Source organism: Scyliorhinus torazame, chromosome 3, assembly GCF_047496885.1.
Source record: "Scyliorhinus torazame isolate Kashiwa2021f chromosome 3, sScyTor2.1, whole genome shotgun sequence".
NCBI classification, from domain to species: Eukaryota; Metazoa; Chordata; class Chondrichthyes; order Carcharhiniformes; family Scyliorhinidae; genus Scyliorhinus; species Scyliorhinus torazame.
The window spans coordinates 20067879-20095164 of record NC_092709.1 but is presented as its reverse complement, the minus strand read 5'-3'; the positions used below and the strand labels follow the sequence as shown (position 1 = coordinate 20095164).

The window sequence follows — 27286 nt, the reverse complement described above, 5'->3', positions numbered from 1 at the left end:
GTATCTTGACCCTTAGTAAGCCTTCATCGTTGCAACTGCCTTCCCCTGTCCAGTTTCTCTTGGAAGAGTTGTGAGCTGTTCATTCCTTCGCGACCTGGCTCCAACTGCTCTGGCTTCCAGTTACAACTAAGAACAAAGGTGGCATCCTGTTGCTAAGCAATGCGCCTGCTACTACTATCTATTCTTCACGCCATAGCCCTCTCTAAGCACAATAGGAACACAGTTGGAACTTAACCAACCCCCACACATACAAACAGCATGAATCTAACTATAGGTTTAACCCTGCCAGGCATAGAAACCACCAATTAAACCCACTTAAAACTATAATAAGAAAAGATTACTGCAGATGCTGGAAACTGAAACAAAAACAGAACATATTGTACAATTTCAGCAGGTGTGACAGCATCTGTGGAGAGAGAATGGAGCTAACGGTTCGAGTCAGGATGGCCTTTTGTCAAAGCTAGAGAGAAATTGACATAGGGTCAGATTGTTGTGCGGCGGGGGGTGGCTTAGAGCAGTGGGGCTGGATAGAAGGCCAGCGACAGGGAGATTGAAAAGGATGCCATGGACAGAAAGACAAAGGGAACATGAATGGGGGGGTAATGACTAAGAAGGGTGCTGATAGTGGCATATTAAGATATCAGAATGAGTTAATGGCAGAACAAACCAGACTCACCTGATGAAGGAGCTGCGCTCCGAAAGCTAGTGACTCTGTTGTGGAAGTCATAATAAAGGCAAATTCCTCGAGGTTCGATTTAAGGAAATGTATTTACACAAATATATTTGCGGAGAGTGTTCCAGCTGCAAAAGCCAGTGCACTGCACTCTGAGATTTGATTGAAGGAAGCATATTTTTTATAGTCGGAAATAACAGTTTGAAGTAAACAGCCATGTTTATATTAAATAAACCTTGGAAAGTACGTAAGCTGAAATACGTAGGATGTATGTTCTTGCCCTTGGCTAAAAACAACTCAAGTACACATTTTGTTATCTTTCGGAGGACAATGTGTTATCATAATAAGTCCAAAAACTAAATATTAAGCAGTATTTTGTTTATGTTGCCTGACCTACTTATTTTCGATAAAAAGCAGTGTTAACTACAGTCAAGCATTTCCCAGCATGCTTATAAATTGGCAACTCATTAATTTTCCTTCCACAGACTCCAAACAAACATGTTGGACTTTAACCTGCTGTTGTAAGACTCCTTACTGGGCAGAATAAAGGTAAGCAGTGTGTCAAAGGACAACTAGGAACAGGGAACAATTGGCCCAATTAGGGTGGGACAATGGTAAGGGAAAAACGGATGGATGGAAGAAATGAAAATGAATCAATAGAAATAAAAATGATGTGAAGGTGAAGGAGAGAATTCAGTCAGATATTGCTAAGTCAATGTTAAGTCCGGAAGGCCTTAACATGCCGAATTAGAAGAGGAGGTACTGTTCTCCCAGTTTACGCTGGGCTTTACAAACATTGCAGTTGAGTTGAAATGGCAAGCGACAGGAAGGTCTGAGTCCTGATTGCGGATGGACCGAAGGTGTCTTGCAAAGTGGTCACCCAGTCTGCATTTAGTCTCTCCAAAGTACAATTGACCACATTAGGAGCAGCAAATGCAATAGACCAGATTGAAGGAGGTTCACGTGAAGCACTGCCTTACCTGAAGAGTGTTTAGGCCCTTGGAGAGGGAGCAGGTAAAGGGGTATGTGTTACACCTTCTGCAAATGCATGAGAAGATGCCGTGGGAGGAGGGAAGGTATTGGGGGTGATGGAGAAGTGGGCCAGGGTGCCCCGGAGGGAACAATTCCTGAGACATGCTGACGGGGGAGTGAGGGGAAGATGTGTTTTGTCGTGGTATCATGCTGGAGTTGGCAGAACTGCGGAGGGTTATTCTTTGAATGCGGAGGCTGGTGGGATGAAAACTGAGGACAAGGAGGACCCTATCCTGGTTCTGGGAGGGGAAGGGGTGAGAGCAGAGGTGCCGGAGATGGGTTGGACACAGTTAATAGTCCTGTCAACCACAGTGGGAGGGAAACCACGATCAAGGAAGAATGAAGACATGTCAACGGCATCGTTTTTGAAAGTGGCATCATTGAAACAGATTCAACAAGGGTGAAGGAATTGGGAGAATGGGATGGAGTCCGTCCAGGATGAGGTGTGAAGAGCTGTAGTTGAGGTAGCTGTGGGAGTGGGTGGGCTTGTAATGGATACTAGTGGACAGTCTATCCCCAGAAGTGAAGGTTCAAGAAGGGAAGTGCTGGAGATGGGTAATGTGAACATAAGGACATAACATAAGAACTAGGAACAGGAGTAGGCCATCTGGCCTCTCGAGCCTGCTTCGCCATTTAATGAGATCATGGCTGATCTTTGTGGACTCAGCTCCACTCTCCGGCCCGTACACCATATCCCCAAATCCCTTTATTCTTTAGAAAGGCATCTATCTTTTTCTTAAAAACGTTCACAGGACTTCCGGGTGCGGCGATGACCAGCTGAGTCGCACGTTTCAGCAGCTCCCGGTGAAACGAACTTTTGGGCTCTTGATAGGAGCCCCAACGGCAATTTTGACGGCTAAAAACACTGTGCGGTAAACCAGAAGGGAATCCCCCCTGGATACGGATGAAAAAAGGAGAAAGTGGCCGGATTGCAGTGGATCCTTTAGAACAGCGGCAAGGAAGGCAAGCAAAAACCAAGATGGCGTCGGAAGGTGGCAGTTTAACATGGGGCCCTGAACAACAAGAGTTCTTGAAATGCTGTGTGGAAGAGCTCAAAAAGGAAATGAAGAAAGAGCTGTTGGCCCCGATACTACAGGCGATCGAAGGGCTAAAGGAGGAACAAAAGACCCAGGAGGGGGAGCTTCGGGTCGTGAAGGCAAAGGCAGCCGAGAATAAGGACGACATACAGGGCCTGGTGGTGAAGACGGAGATGCATGAGGCACATCAGAAACAATGTGTGGAAAGGTTGGAGGCACTGGAGAACAACGCAAGGAGGAACAACCTGAGGATTCTTGGTCTTCCTGAAGGTGCCGAGGGAGCGGACGTCGGGGCATATGTGAGCACGATGCTGCACTCGTTAATGGGAGCGGAGGCCCCGGCGGGTCCGTTGGAGGTGGAGGGAGCATACCGAGTGATGGCGCGAGGACCGAGAGCAGGAGAAATTCCCAGAGCCATAGTGGTGAGATTCCTCCGTTTTAAGGATAGAGAAATGGTCCTTAGATGGGCAAAGAAAACTCGGAGCAGTAAATGGGAGAACGCAGTGATCCGCGTTTATCAAGACTGGAGTGCGGAGGTGGCGAGAAGGAGGGCGAGCTTTAATCGGGCCAAGGCGGTGCTTCATAAAAAGAAGATAAAATTTGGAATGCTGCAACCGGCAAGACTGTGGGTCACATATCGAGGGAGGCACCACAACTTTGAGACGGCGGATGAAGCGTGGACTTTTATTGTGGAAGAAAAACTGGAATGAGCGGGTTATTAAAAAGAACGTTTGAACAAAGTGGTGGGGCGAATGTGGGGGGCGAAGAGGGGGGTTAAAAAGGGGGGAAAGAGGAGTTTTATGTTCTAATCCTGCAATGTGGTAACTTTTCTCTCTTCCACAGGTGGTGATGGGGGCAGGAGGGGCGGTGGAGGAGATGGGGCGTTGGCCATTGGGGGGCGGGGCCAAGGGAGAAGCGCGGGCTTGGTTCCCGCGCTATGATAATCATGGCGGGAATAGAGAAGCAGGAAGGAGGGGGCGTCGCACGGTGCGAGCCGAGGTCACGGGGGGAAGCCGAGGTCGGCCAGAGTTTGCTGACTTCTGGGAGCAACATGGGGGGAGTAATTACGCTAGCAGGGGGGGGTGGGGGGTGGGAGGGGGGAATTACTGGGTTGCTGCTGCTGGGGAGAGGGGGGAGCTGGTATGGGAGGGGATGGGCTGGGGGGCACCGCCTGGGGGAGATACAGCTGCGTGGGAACCGGGTGAGGAGCTGGAAAAAGGGGATGGCTAATCGACAAGGTGGGGGGGTAGGAAGCTCCCCAACCCGGCTGATCACGTGGAACGTGAGAGGGCTGAACGGGCCGATAAAGAGGGCACGGGTACTCGCACACCTTAAGAAACTTCAGGCAGATGTGGTTATGTTACAGGAAACGCACCTGAAACTGATAGACCAGGTTAGGCTACGCAAAGGATGGGTGAGGCAGGTGTTCCATTCGGGGCTAGATGCGAAAAACAGGGGGGTGGCTATATTAGTGGGGAAGCGGGTAATGTTCGAGGCAAAGACTATAGTGGCGGATAATGGGGACAGATACGTGATGGTGAGTGGCAAACTACAGGGGGAGACGGTGGTTTTGGTAAACGTATATGTCCCGAACTGGGATGATGCCAATTTTATGAGGCGGATGCTAGGACGCATTCCGGACCTAGAGATGGGAAAGCTGTAATGGGGGGAGATTTTAATACGGTGTTGGAACCAGGGCTGGATAGGTCGAAGTCCAGGACTGGAAGGAGGCCGGCAGCAGCCAAGGTACTTAAAGATTTTATGGAGCAGATGGGAGGTGTAGACCCGTGGAGATTTAGCAGACCTAGGAGTAAGGAGTTCTCGTTTTTCTCCAAGTCCATAAAGTCTACTCGCGAATAGACTTTTTTGTGCTGGGAAGGGCGTTGATCCCGAAGGTGAGGGGAACGGAGTATACGGCTATAGCCATTTTGGATCACGCTCCACACTGGGTAAACTTGGAGATAGGGGAGGAAACAGGAGGGCGCCCACCCTGGAGAATGGACATGGGACTAATGGCAGATGAGGGTGTGTGTCTAAGGGTGAGGGGGTGCATTGAAAAGTACTTGGAACTCAATGATAATAGGGAGGTCCAGGTGGGAGTGGTCTGGGAGGCGCTGAAGGCGGTGGTTAGAGGGGAGCTGATATCAATAAGGGCACATAAAGGGAAGCAGGAGAGCAAGGAACGGGAGCGGTTGCTGCAAGAACTTTTGAGGGTGGACAGACAATATGCGGAAGCACCGGAGGAGGGACTGTACAGGGAAAGGCAAAGGCTACATGTAGAATTTGACTTGCTGACTACGGGCACTGCAGAGGCACAATGGAGGAAGGCACAGGGTGTACAGTACGAATATGGGGAGAAGGCGAGCAGGTTGCTGGCACACCAATTGAGGAAAAGGGGAGCAGCGAGGGAAATAGGGGGAGTGAGGGATGAGGAAGGAGAGATGGAGCGGGGAGCGGAGCGAGTGAATGGAGTGTTCAAGACATTTTATAAAAAATTATATGAAGCTCAACCCCCGGATGGGAGGGAGAGAATGATGGGCTTTTTGGATCGGCTGGAATTTCCCAAGGTGGAAGAGCAGGAAAGGGTGGGACCGGGAGCACAGATCGAGGTAGAAGAAGTGGTGAAAGGAATTAGGAGCATGCAGGCGGGAAAGGCCCCGGGACCGGATGGATTCCCAGTCGAATTCTATAGAAAATATGTGGACTTGCTCGCCCCGGTACTGACGAGGACCTTTAATGAGGCAAAGGAAAGGGGACAACTCCCCCCGACTATGTCTGAAGCAACGATATCGCTTCTCTTAAAGAAGGAAAAGGACCCGCTACAATGCGGGTCCTATAGACCTATTTCCCTCCTAAATGTAGATGCCAAGATCCTGGCCAAGGTAATGGCAATGAGAATAGAGGAATGTGTCCCGGGGGTGGTCCATGAGGACCAAACTGGGTTTGTGAAGGGGAGACAGCTGAACACGAATAGACGGAGGCTGTTAGGGGTAATGATGATGCCCCCACCAGAGGGGGAAACGGAGATAGTAGTGGCGATGGATGCCGAGAAAGCATTTGATAGAGTGGAGTGGGATTATTTGTGGGAGGTGTCGAGGAGATTTGGTTTTGGAGAGAGGTATGTTAGATGGGTGCAGCTGTTGTATAGGGCCCCGATGGCGAGCCTGGTCACGAATGGACGGGGATCTGCATATTTTCGGCTCCATAGAGGGACAAGGCAGGGATGCCCTCTGTCCCCATTATTGTTTGCACTGGCGATTGAGCCCCTGGCGATAGCGTTGAGGGGTTCCAAGAAGCGGAGGGGAGTACTTAGAGGAGGAGAAGAACACCGGGTATCTTTGTATGCGGACGATTTGTTACTATATGTGGCAGACCCGGCGGAGGGGATGCCAGAAATAATGCGGATACTTGGGGAGTTTGGGGATTTTTCAGGGTATAAATTGAACATGGGGAAAAGTGAGTTGTTTGTGGTGCATCCAGGGGAGCAGAGTAGAGAAATAGAGGACCTACCGTTGAGGAAGGTAACAAGGGACTTTCGTTACCTGGGGATCCAGATAGCCAAGAATTGGGGCACATTGCATAGGTTAAATTTAACGCGGTTGGTGGAACAAATGGAGGAGGATTTCAAGAGATGGGATATGGTATCCCTGTCACTGGCAGGGAGGGTGCAGGCGGTTAAGATGGTGGTCCTCCCGAGATTCCTCTTTGTGTTTCAATGCCTCCCGGTGGTGATCACGAAGGCTTTTTTTAAAAGGATTGAAAAGAGCATCATGGGTTTTGTGTGGGCCGGGAAGACCCCGAGAGTGAGGAAGGGATTCTTACAGCGTAGCAGGGATAGGGGGGGGCTGGCACTACCGAGCCTAAGTGAGTATTATTGGGCCGCTAATATTTCAATGGTGAGTAAGTGGATGGGAGAGGAGGAGGGAGCGGCGTGGAAGAGATTAGAGAGGGCGTCCTGTAGGGGGACTAGCCTACAGGCTATGGTGACAGCCCCATTGCCGTTCTCACCGAGGAACTACACCACAAGCCCGGTGGTGGTGGCTACGCTGAAGATTTGGGGACAGTGGAGACGGCATAGGGGAAAGACTGGAGCCTTGGGGGGGGTCCCCGATAAGAAACAACCATAGGTTTGCCCCGGGGGGAATGGATGGGGGATATGGAATGTGGCAAAGAGCAGGAATAACGCAACTGAAGGATCTGTTTGTGGATGGGAAGTTCGCGAGTCTGGGAGCGCTGACCGAGAAATATGGGTTGCCCCAAGGGAATGCATTCAGGTATATGCAACTGAGGGCTTTTGCGAGGCAACAGGTGAGGGAATTCCCGCAGCTCCCGACACAAGAGGTGCAGGACAGAGTGATCTCAAAGACATGGGTGGGGGATGGTAAGGTGTCAGATATATATAGGGAAATGAGGGACGAAGGGGAGACTATGGTAGATGAACTAAAAGGGAAATGGGAAGAAGAGCTGGGGGAGGAGATCGAGGAGGGGCTGTGGGCAGCTGCCCTAAGCAGGGTAAACTCGTCGTCCTCGTGTGCCAGGCTAAGCCTGATTCAGTTTAAGGTATTACACAGGGCGCATATGACTGGAGCACGGCTCAGTAAATTTTTTGGGGTGGAGGATAGGTGTGCGAGGTGCTCGAGAAGCCCAGCGAATCATACCCATATGTTTTGGTCATGCCCGGCACTACAGGGGTTTTGGATGGGGGTGACAAAGGTGCTTTCAAAAGTAGTGGGGGTCCGGGTCGAACCAAGCTGGGGGTTGGCTATATTTGGGGTTGCACAAGAGCCGGGAGTGCAGGAGGCGAGAGAGGCCAATGTTTTGGCCTTTGCGTCCCTAGTAGCCCGGAGCAGGATATTGCTAATGTGGAAAGAAGCCAAGCCCCCGGGGGTGGAGACCTGGATAAATGACATGGCAGGGTTTATAAAGCTAGAGCGGATTAAGTTTGTTCTAAGGGGGTCGGCTCAAGGGTTCACCAGGCAGTGGCAACCGTTCGTCGAATACCTCGCAGAAAGATAGATGGAATGGAAAAAAGAAGGTAGCAGCAGCAGCCCAGGATCGGGGGGGGGGGGGGGGGGGGGGGGAGAGGAGGAGGAGGAGGAACCAGAAGGACTCTCAGGGTTGTTAATATATACTGTATAATATGTATAGGTCGTTGCTACAGATAATTATATATTGGACTGTTAAATTATATTTTTGGAGAGTGTTACTTGTGATAAGGCAGTTGCCAATTAGGGTTAGTTTTCATTTTTGTTATTTATTATTTATTCATTTTCTGTTTATAAAATAGGTCATTGTTATTTGTGTTGTTATAATATTGTGTAAAGGATGCACAATGTACTGTGTTGGTTGACCAAAAATTTTCAATAAAATATTTTTTTAAAAAAACGTTTACAGGAGCCTCAACTGCTTCACTGGGCAAGGAATTGCAGAGATTCACAACTCCGTCCTTAATCTACCTCCCCTTATTTTGAGGCTATGCCCCCTAGTTCTGCTTTCCCCGACCAGTGGAAACAACCTTCCCGCATCTATCCTATCTATTCCCTTCATAATTTTATATGTTTCAATAAGATCCCCCCGCATCCTTCTAAACTCCAATGAGTACAGTCCCAGTCTACTCAATCTCTCATCATAATCTAATCCCCTCAACTCTGGGATCAACCAAGTGAATCTCCTCTGCACTCCCTCCAGTGCCAATATGTCCTTTCTCAGGGAAGGAGACCAAAACTGAACATAATACTCCAGATGCGGCCTCACCAACACCCTATACAATTGCAGCATAACCTCACTAGTCTTGAACTCCATCCCTCTAGCAATGAAAGACAAAACTCGATTAGCCTTCTTAATCACCTGTTGCACCTGCACACCAACTTTTTGCGACTCGTGCACCAGCACACCCAGGTCCCTCTGCACAGCAGCATGTTTTAACATCTTACCGTTTAAATAATAATCCATTCTGCTGTTATTCCTCCCAAAATGGATAGCCTCACACTTGGCAATGTTGAATTCCATCTGTCAGACCCTAGCCCATTCACCTAACCTACCCAAATCCTTCTGCAGACTTCCGGTATCCTCTGCACTTTTTGCTTTACCACTCATCTTAGTGTCGTCTGCAAACTTTGACACATTGCACTTGGTCCCCAACTCTAAATCGTCTCTGTAAATTGTGAACAACTGCGGGCCCAACACTGATCCTTGAGGGACCCCACTAGTTACAGGTTGCCAACCAGAGAAACACCCATTTATCCCCTCTCTGCTTTCTGTTAGTTAACCAATCCTCTACCCATGCTACCACTTTACCCTCAATGCCATGCATCTTTAGTATATGCAGCAACCTTTTGTGTGGCACCTTGTCAAAAGCTTTCTGGAAATCCAGATATACCATATCCATTGGCTCCCCGTTATCTACTGCACTGGTAACGTCCTCAAAAAATTCTACCAAATTAGTCAGACACGACCTACCCTTTGTGAACCCATGCTGCGTCTGCCCAATGGGACAATTTCCCTCCAGGTGCCCCGCTATTTCCTCCTTAATGATAGATTCCAGCATTTTCCCTACAACCGAAGTTAAACTTACCGGCCTATAATTACCCGCTTTCTGCCGACCTCCTTTTTTAAACAGTGGTGTCACATTTGCTACTTTCCAATCCTCTGGGACCACCCCAGAGTCTAGTGAATTTTGATAAATTATCACTAGTGCATTGACAATTTCCCTAGCTATCTCTTTTAACACTCTGGGATGCATCCCATCAGGGCCAGGAGACTTGTCGACCTTTAGCCCCATTAGCTTGCCCAATACTGCCTCCTTAGTGATTACAATCATCTCAAGGTCCTCACCTATCATATCTTTATTTCCATCAGTCACTGGCATGTTATTTGTGTCCTCCACTGTGAAGACTGACCCAAAAAACTTGTTCAGCTCCTCAGCCATTTCCCCGTCTCCTATTATTAAATCTCCCTTCTCATCTTCCAAAGGACCAATATTTACCTTAGCCACTCTTTTTTGTCTTATATATTTGTAGAAGCTTTTACTATCTGCTTTTATGTTCTGAACCATTTACTTTCATAGTCTACCTTACTCTTCTTTATGGCTTTTTTAGTAGCTTTCTGTTGTCCCCTAAAGACTTCCCAGTCCTCTAGTCACCCACTAATTTTTGCCACTTTGTATGTTTTTTCCTTCAATTTGATACTCTCCCTCACCTCCTTAGATATCCTTAGAAGGTGATAGAGGGGTGGAAATTGTAAGTGAAGTTCATAATTTCTTTCAGGTTCAGATGGGAATATGAAGTGGCACTGAAACAGTTCTCGATGTACCGATAAAAGGGTTATGGGATGGAACTGGAGTAGGACTGGAACAGGAAATGTTCCACATACACCATAAAGAGACAGGAAAGACTGGGACCCATGTGACTACCCATAGTCATTCCTTTGATTTGGAGGAAGTGAGACAAGTTACAGGAGAAATTGTTCAGGGAGTGTATAAGTTCAGCCAGAGGGAGGAGAGTGGAGATGGATGGGGATTGTTCAGGCCTCTGTTCAAGGAAGAAGCAGAAAGCCCGCAGACCATTTTGGTGGGGAATGGAGGTATAGAGGGAATTCATAAGATATAGGAGCAGAATTAGGCCATTCAGCCATTAAGTCTGCTCTGCCATTCGATCATGGCTGATATGTTCTCCATTTAGAACATAGAACATACAGTGCAGAAGGCGGCCATTCGGCCTATCGAGTCTGCACCGACCCACTTAAGCCTATCACAGTAACCCAATAACGCCATCTAACCTTTTTTGGACACTAAGGGCAATTTAGCATGGCCAATCCATCTAACCTGCACATCTTTGGACTGTGGGAGGAAACCGGAGTACCCAGAGGAAACCCACGCAGACACGGGGAGAACGGGCACTCCGCACAGACAGTGACCCAGCGGAGAATCGAACCTGGGACTCTGGCGCTGTGAAGCCACAGTGCTATCCACGTGTGCTACCGTGCTGCCCGTAGTTCCTTCAATGCTACAGACCAAGAGCTGGATGTCAAAATCAGCTCAAGCATCTCCTCCCCAGAACACATGGACTAGGAGCAGGAGTAGGTAATTTGACCTCCCGAGCATAAACACCTTCAATGTGATCGTGGCTGATGCCATCATGGTCTCAACTCCAGTCATGCCCGTTCCCCATAACCCTTCTACCCATTACCGATTAAAAATCTGTCTAACTCTTCATTAAATTTACTCACTGTTCCAACATCCACCGCACTCCGAGGTAGCAAATTCCACAGATTCACAACCCTTTGGGAGATGTTGTTTCTCCTCAAATCAGTTTTAAATTTGTTCCCTCTTATTCTAAGATCACGACCTCTCATTTTAGAATGCCCCACAAGAGGAATCATCCGCTCCACGTCTACTTTATCCATACCTATTAGTGTCTTGTATACCTCAATTTGATCTCCCTTCATTCTTCTAGAGTGTAGGCCTAAACAGTTCGATCTCTCCTCATACGACAAACCCCTCATCTCTGAAATCAATCGACTGAACGTCCATGGTAAAGAAGTGGCAGAAAGGCCAGGGAGCTGGAAGTTGTTATGATGTAGGGCATCAAAGGAATTGTAGATGTAGGTGAAAGTGACTGGACAAGAGGAGACAGTATGGAGTCAAGATAGGAAGAAATGATGGGCCTATCGGTACAGTCCTGTTTGTGGATTTTAGGGAGGCAGTAGAAGCACGTTGCCCAGGGTTGGGAGACAGAAGTTGGAAGCAGCGGAGGAAAGATCTCCAGAGGAGATGAAGTCAGTGACAGTGTCATTTAAAACTATATTTTTTTCTAATGTTTATCAATACAAATATAAATCCCTTAAAACTACTGTTATTTTCCTAAATGTGACCACTCAGTTCAAGCTGCCTGGTTTAAATTTTCGAACAATGATTGGCAGTTAACTGTCAAGTCACCATTAACTGGTGTATTCTCCATGGCACCGCCTAGAATCCCCTTTCCAACCAATCAGCACTCTGTTCTCATATAGCATTAATTTGTTGTTTGCACTGATATTGGTATTCTTGCAAAGTGTCCTTTTGAGACCAAAAACACTCAGATTCTGTACTACCAAATGACTATTTATCTTTTTTTGTAAAAAGTGCCTGAAAGTTCAACTTAAATTGGACTAACCCCACTGATCGGTGATGTTTTTAGAAAATGATTTTAATTGTGCACACTTCCAGTAATTTCAATCCATAAAAATGTACTTACTTCATCTATTTCCTCTTCTAGTTCTTTAAAAAATGTTTTTTTAATTCTAATGCTTCTGCAAAGTACATCATTTATACATTCTTCTGTGCCCTCATTCAATCCAGACGTCCATGATAATCAGTACTTCTGGTTAATGGTTTTTCTGCTATTTTTCCCTCCCTCCTGTTTTGACCACCCACAAATTTGCATTGCAGGCTGTAAATTCCACAGCTCTCAAAAGTGACTTTAAATGTCGGTTTGCAACTTCTGTCGCTGGGAACTGAGTGTTACTGTCCCGCCTGCCTTAAATCCATAAACTACCCAAAATATAAAGCTAATTTATATTCTTTATGTATCCTTCAGCTGCTACCTCCCAAAGTAAGAGTCTCTAATAATCAGCTGCAACGTTGTCAACTTTGATCCTTTTCGCAGTAACTTCATTGCAGTGTTAATGTTAGCCTACTTGTGACAATAAAGATTATTATAATTAAGCCAGTTTAATTTAAACCAGTTTATGCAATTTACACAAGTCTGCTTGGGACCAGAAGGGGCATCAGACTGGCAAAACAGAAAAGCTGTCGTGAAATAACATCATACCATTGGTATGTCATGTGCACTGGTCAAATCCTCACTATCAATCTGCAGGTGTAACTCAGCAAGGTGACTCAAGAAATCCAGCTGCAATCAAAAAGAAAGTTGTTGTCTTTCTATATCCAATTAACCATTCCATTCTCAGGATGTCCTAATATACTGTAGGCTGTCTCATGGAAGGACTACTGTGCCACTCTTCCCGTTTACCAGTTTCACTGTCAATGTTAACTCGGTAGTAGCAACTGACTATTTGAGGCTTATGCTTTGGCGGGTAGTAGCTGAAGAATACATTAATATAAAATTAGCGTACACTGTGGTTTCTCTTCAGATCGTATCAATCTTTGGCCTAATAACATAAAATTAGCTTTAGATTTTGGGTGGTTTATGGATTTAAAGGGAGGGAGAAGCACTCATGAAAAAGCTAAAGAAGTGACAGAACAGCCATTTAAAGAGAGCTCATAATGCAAACATTTTGGCTCCTGTGGGAAGAATAAATGTGGTCACAGATGGACCAAAAATGAGAAGAATTTTCTAGTTACGCAAAAACACGATTCACGGTCTGAATGATCCACATATTGGCTAGCAACTTGAAGCAACAATAGATCTCCCAGCAGCAGTGAATTGCTGACAGGTTTGCATCATTCCACCTGCAGATTTGTGAAAATAACGCCTCACCCTCAACCTTCCCATTCGTTTAAGAATTTTCCAGATTTGCATATTAAATATATCACAAAAAGAGCTGGTATGGAATAGCCCAAGTACCCTTTTAATGATGTGATAATTATGAATGACTGACAATTAATTGAGCTTGTCCAGAAAGTAAAGTGGAAGAATCGTAGAGTCTCATTCCTTTCAAGGCTGTGAATCATTCAGGATTTTAAAAATGTCAAATTTTAATACTTAATTTTTTTAAACTTCTTTGTCTCAATCCAATCCAATTTTTCTTTCAATCTATTTCTTTTTCTGTACCCAATTTGATACCACTCCTAATTCACCCTCCTCTGTGTAATTCTCAAATCCTCCCTTTTCTTAAGGTTAAATATCAAGATCCCAGATATTCCATTGTCCTCGCTGCACCATTATCAGCTTGCACTTCAACATTGTGAGCAAACATTAAAGAAAAAATCTGGATGACGTCTAATTAATGGGACACTCCATGAGATATTCTGTTCCAGCAGAATTTGGCCGTGTATTGACTCACAACCACGTAACATTAAATAAAACTAAACAGGGGATGTTCTATGGATTAGACATGTTAGAGGATCTAAATCCACGGCACGTGATATTTGACTGCATATATTCGATTTCTCAGCAATGAACTAATGTTTCTTTGCTCCCTCTTTGAACTTTTGTCCACTGGTTTATGTCCCTTTCTTACTGTTACAGATGCTGATTCCTTGCTGGGTACATCATTCGCCACCTCCTAGTATCTTGCTTGTTTGTGAATCCTGACAAATTATTAGCAGGCTATTTTACCGCAAAGGGATTCACAGTTGAAATTAATTCTGTTCTGAATAAATACCAATAGAATAGTGATTAGAAGCAGCAAGTCTGACCATTTCTCCCTCCACCCCATGGACTGAACCCAATTTAAATGTCCCTTCCAACTCTGCAGCTCACATTAGGTAACCTAGCCACAGAAAGAGAATCAAACCGGAGCTGGATAAACTCACTAAGCCAACTTTACATCATTTAATAACAAAACATTTTTTTGGGAGGTAATGAGGTTCAAAATTATAGCTGGAATAGGAGTTAAATTCTAGAACCTGGAACTAGAAGTGCATTTTACCAGTAAGTTTAAAGCTTTAGTGCAGCTTTGGAATGTAAACTGTTCTTGCTTTCTGCGACCTAGCTGAGGATTTTTCACACAGAATAGAAAACATTAGCGTGACACCAATTACTGAGCGGTACCATGTGTATATAATGGTGCACGATTGTTTGACTTCAAGATTTCTGGCGTCACAGACCAGCTGCTGGATCTGTTCAACATGGAGACATGAATTCAAGAATGTACTGGTCTCTAATTTGTGCCATTCCTTCCATTAAATACCACATCAAAAAATGATCTTAAGCTGCTCGTGACAGCAAAACTTTACTGAAACCAGCACTTTTACTTCTTCAATAAACAAAAATTAAAATTAATGCAAACACTATCTCTTTATAAACTTAATTCCAGTCTGCTCTGATAATGCAAAATTAGATAAATCAAATGTAAACATGATTACTTCCTTGTATTAATAATTCTACTTCCTACACTTGACTGGAGGCATTATTCTTACATTGAGCCACAGTCACAAGAAACTTAAAATACAGAAGCATTGAAATAAATCTGTTTATATTTTAATTGTTCACTTGCATTATGTATAGCATCACATTCAGAAATAAAATACAAACTATGATAAAGTTCAATTACTGCCATCTAGGAAAGGATTTGACAATAGGTTTCTGATCAAACAAATAATTCAGAATATTCTAAATTATTGAATATACATTCAGGCATGTGCAAAACACTAATTACTCAGTTATCCCCATTTCAGATTAAATCGGTGAGACCATATACATACAATATGAGTTCACCCCTTAAAAACAGTATTATGGCCAATAAATGTTACAGTCATGTCGTACAGATTTAATAGAAAATTGTACAAGGGTGATGACAATAAAAGCCTGAACCCAGGGTTTAATGCACAATCAAATGCATCAGCTTAATTGTTTAATCTGAACTTTGAGATTAGTATCTATATCATTGCATCATACATGACACCAGAAAACAAGTTAAGCTTATTTTCACTTTGGAATTTCTGACAAATAATCAGATTTTCTGCAGAAAAGGTTGCACGCTACTACAGCATAAATAAAAGCATCTAATTACCTAATATGGTAAATGTTCCAGGGGTTTTGTTGATTGGAGGCTTATTTAACATTAGTCTGTTGTATCACAACAAAATGCTTTGTTCATCAGTTCCCAGCAAAAACACCAGCTCGATCATTCAGGATCAAATACAAACCATTCTTCCAACCAAGATTGAAGAGAAAGATTTGTTACTTGCACAAGCAAGACAACTCTAACAGGACTGCAACACGTGCATGTTTATAAATAGCTCAATGTTATCTGAAACTTAATTCCTAACATGGCACCAGCCATATCAATCTACACCCAGATTCTGACTGGCAAATGACAATTTCATAGTATTCTAGTCAAGGATGTTTTTTCGGTGCAAATTGAGTCAAGTCACTGCAAAATATAATTATCTTTTGATGGAAATTTTCCAATGAGGAAGGCCAATAGCCTATATTGCTTATCCAACCCAGAAAGGCTTCCCCACTGTTGCATTCAACTGCATCTTACACAAGTATAAAGTTTTCATATTCACTTTTCTATCCAAGAGTCCATTCAACAGGTTAATTCCTTCATTTCAGTACTAAATTTGTTTTTACACATTCAAACCTATGGTGCCCTTTTGTACTTCACTTTCAAAATTGATTTTCCAAATTTGCCTTTCACATAAATTACATACTTCGACAAAATAACTTCTCCACGAAGCAGTACTGGAGTACATGTTTGCATTGAATCCAATATTTGAATGTCTACGTTGCAGGGACCAGGACTGAACTTGAATCTCAAAATATGCTCTGACCAAAGCACGGCAGCTAATCATGACGTTAGCTGACTGTAGTTCAATACTCGATTGATTTTGTTGAATGTTCAACATCTCCAATCAATGCAGCGTAGTGAGTTTACTAAACATCAGCCCGTTTCACCTTCACCTTCTTTATGTCAATACCATTCAAAGTTCATGTGCTGTCCATATTTCTTTCCAATACGCCGGAATTTACCTCGCCTGCATTAAATTTCATCTGCCATTGCTTTGCTCACTTACATATTTTATGCAGCTAATTTTGCAGTTTATGAGATGCTCTTTTTAATGCCATTCCTCTCCTTGCTCATTGGCATTCTGAGTCCAAGTTAATCTTATAAATTTGAAGCAATAGCATTTCAACACTGAATCCTGGGGCATCACACCAATACTTCCCTCACTCTGACTGAAATGTTCAGGGCCATTGAAATTATTTAATTTAAATGAAATTAAAATAATAAAGTCAACGCAGCACCGTGGCACAGTGGTCAGCACTGCTGCCTCACAGTGCCAGGGACCCAGTTCAATTCCAACCTTGGGTGACTGTGCGGAGTCTGCACTTTTCCCCCGTGTCTGCATGGGTTTCCTCCGGGTGCTCCAGTTTCCTTCCACAGTCCAAAGATGTGCAGATTAGGTGGGTTGGACATCCTAAGTTGCTCTTTAGTGTCCAAGGATGTGCAGGTTAGGTGAGGTTATGGGGATAGAGTAGGGGAGTGGGCCTAGGTAGGGTGCTCTTTCAGATGAGCCGACTGGCCTCCTCTGCACTGTAAGTATTCTGTGATTCTCATGCATATTTAGTGCTGCAATTTAAACCATATAGATTTAACAAACTGAATCTCCATCTCTAACAGCATGTAAAACAAAATTACATTATAAAATTCTAATTCTCCTGTCCATCAGAGTGACCACAAAGAATCATCTTTTCGCATAATGTTGAGATCGAACTCACAATAAGACAAACTATCCGCAATTATTAGCTGTCCACTTCTAATAATAATCTTTGTCACAAGCAGGCTTACATTAACACTGCAATGAAGTTAGTGAAAACTCCTCGTCGCCACATTCCGGCGCCTGTTCGGATTACCTAACAGCATGTATTTCGGGACTTATGAGAGGAAACCAGAGCACCCAGAGGAAACCCACGCAGACACAGGGAGAACGTGCACACTCCGCACACAGTGACCCAAGCCAGGAATCGAACCTGGGATGAGCAGGTTAGATGGATTGGTCACGCTACATTGCCCGTGTGTCCAAAAGTTAGGTGGGGTTACTGGGTTACGGTAGAGATGATAGGGTGGTCTTTCAGGGGCCGGGTATACTCGATGGACCAAATAGCCTCCTTCTGCACTGTAAATTCTATGATTCTCTGATTCTACATGATACACGTTATATCTCAAGGGCATTTTTGCAAATGAATACAAAATGATAAGCATGTAAAAATCCCAAGTCTGAAGGTCATCATCAGTACTACTTAAAAAAGTGAAAACATAAAACATTCTCTTGAACAAGGGTTGTCGATAACATTAGGGAAATTATGCATCAATAAGCTCAGTAGCATAATAGAGATGAATTAATACAAAATTTATACAGCATTGCTGCCTCTGGAAATAAGTGAAGTGGCATACATATCTCCAGTGACATCCAGCCTGGTGAGGGTTTTATTCACTCTAACCTGAATCTATGTTTGGCACTCTAGTTATTTCATTCTGATGGCAGGCAAGCTAACTATCACCCATTTCAGCTGGCAAAATGATTTTCATATCCTTGACCTCTGTTGATTGTTGACTAACATCAGGAAAGGTTAGGAGTCAGAACTCTAAAGTCACAAATTGCACCTTCAGAGTAACTTCACACAGGTAAGCAAAGTTATTTTCCAGTCACGTTTAAGACTTTTAACTAACTGCATGCCAACATTTTAATTCTGCAGTTGCCCAGTTACTTAATGCTACTCTGTAGTAAACTGTGAACATCAGCAATATGACTGTAACACAAAACTGTTCCACAGTAACTGGTCCCAAAAGACAGGGACCACCGCAATTGCAATAATAAAAGCATGGAGCGTTAACATTTCCTGAATAAACAATACAGACTGATACTTCACTGCAGTACTTAATGAGTTCTGCGTTGTCTTCAGTCTGTTCAAGTAGATATGACAGATGCCATGGTAGCATATCGAAAACAGCAGAGTCCAGAGTTTCATGAAGATCTATCGTTCAACTAATAATACTAAAAATGTATATCTACTGACTTATCTCATTGCTTTTCGTGGCACCTTGGGTGCCACATAAATACAAGTGCCTTTCTGTATAAAATGCTAAACTGTCAGCCTCCATAACTCTTCAATGAAAACTCACTCTCTTCTTTCAGCGTTCTCCCTGCAAGAGAAACCAAAATATGACCAATTATGATTAAATCGCTAACCTCTCCAGTGGTGGTCCTACTGCCCAAGCAGTTCCCTTTGCCCACAACCTATCATTAAAAGGCTGTTTTTTCAACCACTTAGGATCAACCCTAACCGAAGAAAGGGATTAGGAGAGCTAAGAGAGGGCATGAACAATCTTTGGCGGGTAGGATCAAGGAAAACCCTCAAGGCCTTTTACATATATGTGAGAAATACGAGAATGACTAGAGCGAGGGTAGGTCCGATCAAGGACAGTAGTGGGAGATTGTGTATAGAGTCTGAAGAGATAGGAGAGGTCTTGAACGAGTACTTTTCTTCAGTATTTACAAATGAGAGGGGCCATATTGTTGGAGGGGACAGTGTGAAAAAGACTGGTAAGCTCGAGGAAATACTTGTTAGGAAGGAAGATGTGTTGGGAATTTTGAAAAAATTGAGGATAGACAAGTCCCCCGGGCCTGACGGGATATATCCAAGGATTCTATGGGAAGCAAGAGATGAAATTGCAGAGCCGTTGGCAATGATCTTTTCGTCCTCAAGTCAACAGGGGTGGTACCAGGGGATTGGAGAGTGGCGAATGTCATGCCCCTGTTCAAAAAAGGGAATAGGGATAACCCTGGGAATTACAGGCCAGTTAGTCTTACTTCGGTGGTAGGCAAAGTAATGGAAATGGTACTGAGGGATAGGATTTCTGAGCATCTGGAAAGACACTGCTTGATTAGTGATAGTCAGCACGGATTTGTGAGGAGTAGGTCTTGCCTTACAAGTCTTATTGAATTCTTTGAGGAGGTGACCAAGCATGTGGATGAAGGTAAAGCAGTGGATGTAGTGTACATGGATTTTAGTAAGGCATTTGTAAGGTTCCCCATGGTAGGCTTATGCAGAAAGGGGGCATGGGATAGTGGGAAATTTGTCCAGTTGGATAACGAACTGGCTAACCGATAGAAGTCAGAGAGTGGTGGTGGATGGCAAATATTCAGCCTGGATCCCAGTTACTAGTGGTGTACCGCAGGGATCAGTTCTGGGTCCTCTGCTGTTTGTGATTTTCATTAATGACTTGGATGAGGGAGTTGAAGGGTGGGTCAGTAAATTTGCAGACGATACGAAGATTGGCGGAGTTGTGGATAGTGAGGAGGGCTGTTGTCGGCTGCAAAGAGACATAGATAGGATGCAGAGCTGGGCTGAGAAGTGACAGATGGAGTTTAACCCTGAAAAGTGTGAGATTGTCCATTTTGGAAGGATAAATATGAATGCGGAATACAGGGTTAACGGTTGGGTCTTTGGCAATGTGGAGGAGCAGAGAGATCTTGGGGTCTATGTTCATAGATCTTTGAAAGTTGCCACTCAAGTGGATAGAGCTGTGAAGAAGGCCTATGGTGTGCTAGCGTTCATTGAGAGGGATTGAATTTAAGAGCCGTGAGGTGATGATGCAGCTGTACAAAACTTTGGTAAGGCCACATTTGGAGTACTGTGTACAGTTCTGGTCGCCTCATTTTAGGAAGGATGTGGAAGCTTTGGAAAAGGTGCAAAGGAGATTTACCAGGATGTTGCTTGGAATGAAGAGTAGGTCTTACAAGGAAAGGTTGAGGGTGCTAGGCCTTTTCTCATTAGAACGGAGAAGGATGAGGGGCGACTTGATAGAGATTTATAAGATGATCAGGGGAATAGATAGAGTAGACAGTCAGAGACTTTTTCCCCGGGTGGAACAAACCATTACAAGGGGACATGAATTTAAGGTGAATGGTGGAAGATATAGGGGGGATGTCAGAGGTAGGTTCTTTACCAGAGAGTAGTGGGGGCATGGAATGCACTGCCTGTGGAAGTAGTTGAGTCGGAAACATTAGAGACCTTCAAGCAGCTATTGGATAGGTACATGGATTACGATAGAAGGAAATAGTGTAGATTAATTTGTTCTTAAGGGCAGCACGGTAGCATTGTGGATAGCACAATTGCTTCACAACGCCAGGGTTCCAGGTTCGATTCCGGCTTGGGTCGCTGACTGTGCGGAGTCTGCACATCCTCCCCGTGTGTGCGTGGGTTTCCTCCGGGTGCTCCAGTTTCCTCCCACAGTCCAAACATGTGCAGGTTAGGTGGATTGGCCATGATAAATTGCCCTTAGTGTCTAAAATTGCCCTTAGTGGTGGGTGGGGTTACTGGGTTGTGGGGATGGGGTGGAGGTGTTGACCTTGGGTGGGGTGCTCTTTCCGGGGGCCGGTGCGGACTCTGTGGGCCGAATGGCCTCCTTCTGCACTATGATAAATTCTATGATAAACTATGATTAATCTAGGACAAAGGTTCGGCACAACATCATGGGCCGAAGGGCCTGTTCTGTGCTGTATTTTTCTATGTTCTACATTCCTCTATCTTGCATCATACAGCGTTGCCATGGCTCAGTTTGCAGCGTTCGGAGTCAGAACGTTGTGGATTCAAGTCCCACTCCAATACTTGAGCACAGCAATCTGTGCTGCGCCACTGGAGGCACCATTTTTCAGATCAGATGGTAAACTGAGGCCCTGTTTGACCTCACAGGTTGACATAAAATATCCCATGGCTCTACATCGGAAAATGGCCTGGGAGTTTGCCCTGATATCCTGGAAAATATTGGTCCCTCACTCAGCATTAGTAAATACAGATCAACTGTATGTTTGTAGGAAAGTGCTATAACAAATTAACTGTTACATTTCCGACTGTACAACAGTGGCCAGACTTCAAAAAGAAACTTAAACAGAAAACACTGGACAATTCAACAGGACTGACAGCATCTGCGGAGAGAGGAGGGAGCTAAAGTTTTGCGTCCAGATCACTTATATGTCATAGAATCAGAATTTACAGTGCAGGAGGCCATTCGGCCCATCGAGTCTGCACCGGCTCTTGGAAAGAGCACCCTACGCAAGGCCCATGCCTCCACCCTATCCCCAGAACTCAGTAACCAGACCTAACCTTTTTGGACACTAAGGGGCAATTTATCACGGCCAATCCACCTAACCTGCATATCTTTGGACTGTGAGGGGAAACCGGAGCACCCGGAGGAAACCCACGGGGAGAACGTGCAGACTCCACACAGACAGTGACCCAAGACAGGAATTGAACCTGGGGCCCTGGAGCTGTGAAGCAACTATGCTAACCACTGTGCTACCGTGCAGCCCAGAATAGAAACATTAGCACCCTTCACTCTCCACAGATTATGTCAGACCTGCTGAGATTGTCCAGTATTTTGTGTTTCTGTTTCACATTCCAGCATCCACACTAATTTGTCTTTTATCTTCAAAAATAAACTTAATTGGCTATAAAGACACTTTGTGCTGCTTATGGTTATGGAAGGCCCTATACAAATACAGGTGTATTCTACACCTCTCCCTCCTAAACTATGGCCACATTTGTTAATCAACTCCTCCCCCCCAACCTACCGACCTACCTCCCTCCACATCAAATACCTCTGTCTCTAATGCTCATCCTCTGAACAACAATGTGGCTTGGTTTAGAGGTTAAAGGCTCGATATAAATGCAAGCTGAGTTAAGTGAGGGTGTTAAGACGATGGATAGTGGAAGGGGTAGAAGATGAAAATAATTATCAATGGGGTGTCAACGGAGAATGATGGGAGGGGCCAGGATTGGGCAAAGAGGGGGGGGCGGGTCGGGCAAAGGAGCAGGTCGTGATAGGGGGGCTTGGAGAGGGGTTTCGGTGGAGGGGGCTGGAGAGAGAGGGGATCAGGGTGCGGTGGTCAGGTGGGAGTGTCGGGGTTGAGCGGGTCAGGTGCGAGGAACAGAGTAGGGTGATGGGGTCAAGCAGAGGGGCGAGGGGGCCTGGGCGCGAGGGCGCGAGGGGGCCTGGGCGCGAGGGCGCGAGGGGGCCTGGGCGCGAGGGCGCGAGGGGGCCTGGGCGCGAGGGCGCGAGGGGGCCTGGGCGCGAGGGCGCGAGGGGGCCTGGGCGCGAGGGCGCGAGGGGGCCTGGGCGCGAGGGCGCGAGGGGGCCTGGGCGCGAGGGCGCGAGGGGGCCTGGGCGCGAGGGGGCCTGGGCGCGAGGGCGCCTGGGCGCGAGGGCGCGAGGGGGGCCTGGGCGCGAGGGCGCGAGGGGGCCTGGGCGCGAGGGGGCCTGGGCGCGAGGGCGCGAGGGGGCCTGGGCGCGAGGGCGCGAGGGGGCCTGGGCGCGAGGGCGCGAGGGGGCCTGGGCGCGAGGGCGCGAGGGGGCCTGGGCGCGAGGGCGCGAGGGGGCCTGGGCGCGAGGGCGCGAGGGGGCCTGGGCGCGAGGGCGCGAGGGGGCCTGGGGGCCTGGGCGCGAGGGGGCCTGGGCGCGAGGGCGCGAGGGGGCCTGGTCGCGAGGGCGCGAGGGGGCCTGGTCGCGAGGGCGCGAGGGGGCCTGGGCGCGAGGGCGCGAGGGGGCCTGGGCGCGAGGGGGCCTGGGCGCGAGGGCGCGAGGGGGCCTGGGCGCGAGGGCGCGAGGGGGCCTGGGCGCGAGGGCGCGAGGGGGCCTGGGCGCGAGGGCGCGAGGGGGCCTGGGCGCGAGGGCGCGAGGGGGCCTGGGCGCGAGGGCGCGAGGGGGCCTGGGCGCGAGGGCGCGAGGGGGCCTGGGCGCGAGGGCGCGAGGGGGCCTGGGCGCGAGGGCGCGAGGGGGCCTGGGCGCGAGGGCGCGAGGGGGCCTGGGCGCGAGGGCGCGAGGGGGCCTGGGCGCGAGGGCGCGAGGGGGCCTGGGCGCGAGGGCGCGAGGGGGCCTGGGCGCGAGGGCGCGAGGGGGCCTGGGCGCGAGGGCGCGAGGGGGCCTGGGCGCGAGGGCGCGAGGGGGCCTGGGCGCGAGGGCGCGAGGGGGCCTGGGCGCGAGGGCGCGAGGGGGCCTGGGCGCGAGGGCGCGAGGGGGCCTGGGCGCGAGGGCGCGAGGGGGCCTGGGCGCGAGGGCGCGAGGGGGCCTGGGCGCGAGGGCGCGAGGGGGCCTGGGCGCGAGGGCGCGAGGGGGCCTGGGCGCGAGGGGGCCTGGGCGCGAGGGGGCCTGGGCGCGAGGGCGCGAGGGGGCCTGGGCGCGAGGGGGCCTGGGCGCGAGGGCGCGAGGGGGCCTGGGCGCGAGGGCGCGAGGGGGCCTGGGCGCGAGGGCGCCTGGGCGCGAGGGCGCGAGGGCGCCTGGGCGCGAGGGGGCCTGGGCGCGAGGGCGCGAGGGCGCGAGGGGGCCTGGGCGCGAGGGCGCGAGGGGGCCTGGGCGCGAGGGCGCGAGGGGGCCTGGGCGCGAGGGCGCGAGGGGGCCTGGGCGCGAGGGCGCGAGGGGGCCTGGGCGCGAGGGCGCGAGGGGGCCTGGGCGCGAGGGCGCGAGGGGGCCTGGGCGCGAGGGGGCCTGGGGGCCTGGGCGCGAGGGGGCCTGGGCGCGAGGGCGCGAGGGGGCCTGGTCGCGAGGGCGCGAGGGGGCCTGGTCGCGAGGGCGCGAGGGGGCCTGGGCGCGAGGGCGCGAGGGGGCCTGGGCTCGAGGGGGCCTGGGCGCGAGGGGGCCTGGGCGCGAGGGGGCCTGGGCGCGAGGGCGCGAGGGGGCCTGGGCGCGAGGGCGCGAGGGGGCCTGGGCGCGAGGGCGCGAGGGGGCCTGGGCGCGAGGGCGCGAGGGGGCCTGGGCGCGAGGGCGCGAGGGGGCCTGGGCGCGAGGGCGCGAGGGGGCCTGGGCGCGAGGGCGCGAGGGGGCCTGGGCGCGAGGGCGCGAGGGGGCCTGGGCGCGAGGGCGCGAGGGGGCCTGGGCGCGAGGGCGCGAGGGGGCCTGGGCGCGAGGGCGCGAGGGGGCCTGGGCGCGAGGGCGCGAGGGGGCCTGGGCGCGAGGGCGCGAGGGGGCCTGGGCGCGAGGGCGCGAGGGGGCCTGGGCGCGAGGGCGCGAGGGGGCCTGGGCGCGAGGGCGCGAGGGGGCCTGGGCGCGAGGGCGCGAGGGCGCGAGGGGGCCTGGGCGCGAGGGCGCGAGGGGGCCTGGGCGCGAGGGCGCGAGGGGGCCTGGGCGCGAGGGCGCGAGGGGGCCTGGGCGCGAGGGCGCGAGGGGGCCTGGGCGCGAGGGCGCGAGGGGGCCTGGGCGCGAGGGCGCGAGGGGGCCTGGGCGCGAGGGCGCGAGGGGGCCTGGGCGCGAGGGCGCGAGGGGGCCTGGGCGCGAGGGCGCGAGGGGGCCTGGGCGCGAGGGCGCGAGGGGGCCTGGGCGCGAGGGCGCGAGGGGGCCTGGGCGCGAGGGCGCGAGGGGGCCTGGGCGCGAGGGCGCGAGGGGGCCTGGGCGCGAGGGCGCGAGGGGGCCTGGGCGCGAGGGCGCGAGGGCGCGAGGGGGCCTGGGCGCGAGGGCGCGAGGGGGCCTGGGCGCGAGGGCGCGAGGGGGCCTGGGCGCGAAGGCGCGAGGGGGCCTGGGCGCGAGGGCGCGAGGGGGCCTGGGCGCGAGGGCGCGAGGGGGCCTGGGCGCGAGGGCGCGAGGGGGCCTGGGCGCGAGGGCGCGAGGGGGCCTGGGCGCGAGGGGGCCTGGGCGCGAGGGCGCGAGGGGGCCTGGGCGCGAGGGCGCGAGGGGGCCTGGGCGCGAGGGCGCGAGGGGGCCTGGGCGCGAGGGCGCGAGGGGGCCTGGGCGCGAGGGCGCGAGGGGGCCTGGGCGCGAGGGCGCGAGGGGGCCTGGGCGCGAGGGGGCCTGGGCGCGAGGGGGCCTGGGCGAGGGGGCCTGGGCGAGGGGGCCTGGGCGAGGGGGCCTGGGCGAGGGGGCCTGGGCGAGGGGGCCTGGGCGAGGGGGCCTGGGCGAGGGGGCCTGGGCGAGGGGGCCTGGGCGAGGGGGCCTGGGCGAGGGGGCCTGGGCGAGGGGGCCTGGGCGAGGGGGCCTGGGCGAGGGGGCCTGGGCGAGGGGGCCTGGGCGAGGGGGCCTGGGCGAGGGGGCCTGGGCGAGGGGGCCTGGGCGAGGGGGCCTGGGCGAGGGGGCCTGGGCGAGGGGGCCTGGGCGAGGGGGCCTGGGCGAGGGGGCCTGGGCGAGGGGGCCTGGGCGAGGGGGCCTGGGCGAGGGCGAGGGGGCCTGGGCGAGGGCGAGGGGGCCTGGGCGAGGGCGAGGGGGCCTGGGCGAGGGCGAGGGGGCCTGGGCGAGGGCGAGGGGGCCTGGGCGAGGGCGAGGGGGCCTGGGCGAGGGCGAGGGGGCCTGGGCGAGGGCGAGGGGGCCTGGGCGAGGGCGAGGGGGCCTGGGCGAGGGCGAGGGGGCCTGGGCGAGGGCGAGGGGGCCTGGGCGAGGGCGAGGGGGCCTGGGCGAGGGCGAGGGGGCCTGGGCGAGGGCGAGGGGGCCTGGGCGAGGGCGAGGGGGCCTGGGCGAGGGCGAGGGGGCCTGGGCGAGGGCGAGGGGGCCTGGGCGAGGGCGAGGGGGCCTGGGCGAGGGCGAGGGGGCCTGGGCGAGGGGGCCTGGGCGAGGGCGAGGGGGCCTGGGCGAGGGCGAGGGGGCCTGGGCGAGGGCGAGGGGGCCTGGGCGAGGGCGAGGGGGCCTGGGCGAGGGCGAGGGGGCCTGGGCGAGGGCGAGGGGGCCTGGGCGAGGGCGAGGGGGCCTGGGCGAGGGCGAGGGGGCCTGGGCGAGGGCGAGGGGGCCTGGGCGAGGGCGAGGGGGCCTGGGCGAGGGCGAGGGGGCCTGGGCGAGGGCGAGGGGGCCTGGGCGAGGGCGAGGGGGCCTGGGCGAGGGCGAGGGGGCCTGGGCGAGGGCGAGGGGGCCTGGGCGAGGGCGAGGGGGCCTGGGCGAGGGCGAGGGTCTGGGCGAGGGCGAGGGGGCCTGGGCGAGGGCGAGGGGGCCTGGGCGAGGGCGAGGGGGCCTGGGCGAGGGCGAGGGGGCCTGGGCGAGGGCGAGGGGGCCTGGGCGAGGGCGAGGGGGCCTGGGCGAGGGCGAGGGGGCCTGGGCGAGGGCGAGGGGGCCTGGGCGAGGGGGCCTGGGCGAGGGCGAGGGGGCCTGGGCGAGGGCGAGGGGGCCTGGGCGAGGGCGAGGGGGCCTGGGCGAGGGCGAGGGGGCCTGGGCGAGGGCGAGGGGGCCTGGGCGAGGGGGCCTGGGCGAGGGGGCCTGGGCGAGGGGGCCTGGGCGAGGGGGCCTGGGCGAGGGGGCCTGGGCGAGGGGGCCTGGGCGAGGGCGAGGGGGCCTGGGCGAGGGCGAGGGGGCCTGGGCGAGGGCGAGGGGGCCTGGGCGAGGGCGAGGGGGCCTGGGCGAGGGCGAGGGGGCCTGGGCGAGGGCGAGGGGGCCTGGGCGAGGGCGAGGGGGCCTGGGCGAGGGCGAGGGGGCCTGGGCGAGGGCGAGGGGGCCAGGGCGAGGGGGCCAGGGCGAGGGGGCCTGGGCGAGGGGGCCTGGGCGAGGGGGCCTGGGCGAGGGGGCCTGGGCGAGGGGGCCTGGGCGAGGGGGCCTGGGCGAGGGGGCCTGGGCGAGGGGGCCTGGGCGAGGGGGCCTGGGCGAGGGGGCCTGGGCGAGGGGGCCTGGGCGAGGGGGCCTGGGCGAGGGCGAGGGGGCCTGGTGCGAGGGCGAGGGGGCCTGGTGCGAGGGCGAGGGGGCCTGGGCGAGGGCGAGGGGGCCTGGGCGAGGGCGAGGGGGCCTGGGCGAGGGCGAGGGGGGCCTGGGCGAGGGCGCCTGGGCGAGGGCGAGGGGGCCTGGGCGAGGGCGAGGGGGCCTGGGCGAGGGCGAGGGGGCCTGGGCGAGGGCGAGGGGGCCTGGGCGAGGGCGAGGGGGCCTGGGCGAGGGCGAGGGGGCCTGGGCGAGGGCGAGGGGGCCTGGGCGAGGG

The 27286-nt window shown here is 52.3% G+C and overlaps 1 protein-coding gene across 2 annotated transcripts in view; it reads right to left on the bottom strand.

Moving 5' to 3' along the window:
* The window catches only part of aimp1a (aminoacyl tRNA synthetase complex interacting multifunctional protein 1a), a 75781-nt gene extending 57228 nt beyond the window's left edge, over positions 1-18553 (bottom strand). The window contains exon 1 of one of the 2 annotated variants that reach the window (XM_072495374.1): positions 18538-18553. The gene's annotated coding sequence lies outside the window, so the exon portion shown is untranslated. Of the gene's footprint in view, positions 1-15417; positions 16546-18537 lie in introns of those variants that run through there. The other variant, XM_072495373.1, reaches the window with a different exon arrangement.
* Positions 18554-27286: the final 8733 nt, after the last annotated feature.